General features: G+C 41.1%; 1 pseudogene; it reads right to left on the reverse strand.

Annotated features, from left to right (window-relative positions):
* Positions 1–1,343: 1,343 nt before the first annotated feature.
* LOC133375909 (5S ribosomal RNA) lies at positions 1,344–1,461 on the reverse strand (annotated as a pseudogene).
* Positions 1,462–2,144: the final 683 nt, after the last annotated feature.

Raw genomic sequence — 2,144 nt, forward strand, 5'->3', positions numbered from 1 at the left:
AAGCCAAAATCCTCAGTGAAGAAAAGTAGAACTTGCGTTGTTTCTATGTTATCATGTAAAGTCTGTGGGTCCAGGATGGATCCCTCATCCTTTCCTGCTGGAGGACTGTCAGTGTACACGAGATGCTGTCAGACAGACAGCTGCATAAGGATGGTAAGGGACAGCTGAATTCTACCTGGAGCTGAAAGAATGGAAAGGTTAGTTCTGGATCTTAGATGTCGGTTCTGCCTCTGTCTTGGCTTAGCATGATGGGGGGAAGTCACTCTCTCTCAGAGTAAAATGAGAGTAATGGTAACATTTTTCCCAAGCATCATTGTTGTGAAAGCAAATGCTAAACAGGAAGCAAAGCACCCTGTTAGTTTGAAATGCTATAAATCATAAATAGCAACCAATAATAAATGTGGGACCATATAGAATAGTAAGTCAACATACATACATTACAATTCCATTTCTAAGTTCTTGGGATTGTCAGCCGGAGTGTTGAGAACACACTCTTTGCCTTCAATGGAATTCAGAATATCAGCACACTTTTGATTCTAACATACCCTCCCTCTATCCCTCTCTCTCCCTCTCTCTCTCTCCACCTATCAAACAAACAAAAAAAAAACTATTGTAAATTGGCTAGTTTATTAGCTTTGAGACTCGTGTCACAAGCAAGGTTTACATATGTTAAATAAAATAAAATGAATAAATAACCATATCTAAAGTATCAGTCTTTTATGTGGTGGTACTGCAAAGTGAAATACAAAGAATACATAAATATATATTTTATTAAACTAAATCCAGTCATATTTTGCAAGCTGTCAAATCTAAGAGGCGACTGAGAAACCCTTGTATAACTGAAACCTTACAGAACATTTACAAATATTAGAGCTGGTCCAGTAAAAGATATTTTGCACAGTCCATCCCATTTAAGTAATCAAACTGATCCCATGCATGTTTATTAAAAAAGTTACTTAACAATAAGTCTCAACTGAGTTCAGTGGACTTTATTCCTAGATAAGTAGGTACAGGATGACAGCCTCAGGTGCACAGGAGAGCTGCCTTATGCTGAGTCAGACCATTGGTCCATCTGGCTCAGTATTGTTCACTCTGACAGGCTAGCAGCTTTCAAGGGTTTCATATGGGAGCCTTTTCCAGCCCTATGTGGAGAAACCAGGGACTGAACCTCGTCAGAGTTTGGAAGATTACTTTTAAAAAGGAATAAATTACAGTTACTGTTTGTTGCTGTTGTTATATGCCTTCAAGTCAATTACAATTTATGGCAATCCTATGTATCTTTTGGATATATTCATAGGGTTTTCATGGCAAGTTTATCAATGGTTTACCATTGCCTTCCTCTAAGCCTATGGCACTCAGTATTCCCAGGCAGTCTCCCATCCAAGTACTAACCAGGCCTGTCCCTGCTTAGCTTCTGAGATCAGATGAGATTGAGCGTGTTCAGGGTGGTATGCCGTAGACACAATTACGGTTACATGGCCCCAAAAAGAAATAAATTACCATTACAATCGTTCTGAAAGGAATTGATTACTGTTACTCAAAAGCATTCACTACAATTACACTTAAGTTAAAACAATATTAAAAATAAACACACACACATACACAGAGGTTCTTTTTATCCATAAGATAGCAGTGGTGGTCCCTCTGTTGGTAAGGGAGGTGGGGAGGGAGGCAGACGCCACTACTCAGATCTTTGCACATCAAACCAAGTGCAATTCCTCCCACACACACATACACTCTCTCAGCCAGCCAGCATGATCTCTTACTTAACCACCTCCTGGACCCTGCCCTGCCACCAACTGACACCACTAACATTTTCCCCTGAGATGCAAAAAAGTTAAAACAATGCAAATGCAGCAAAGTAGCCAGGGAGGGCTGCAGAGGCCGCTTTGTGGGACAAATGCAAACACAGTATTTACACACACACACACACACACACACACAGTCAACTTTCACCTCCATAGTTCTTTCTCCATTCTGCTCCTCTCTCTCTCCACTCCATTCTTCTCCATCACCATCCATTTTTAAAGCAACTGTTTTCTCCACTCCACCCCATCTCACTCTGCACCTCCTTCCTCGTCGCCTCCTATCAACCCACAGAGCACAACGGAAGAGCAACACTGCACAAAAGCCCAGTTTGAGGC

This window comes from Rhineura floridana, chromosome 1, assembly GCF_030035675.1.
Source record: "Rhineura floridana isolate rRhiFlo1 chromosome 1, rRhiFlo1.hap2, whole genome shotgun sequence".
Lineage (NCBI taxonomy): Eukaryota > Metazoa > Chordata > Lepidosauria > Squamata > Rhineuridae > Rhineura > Rhineura floridana.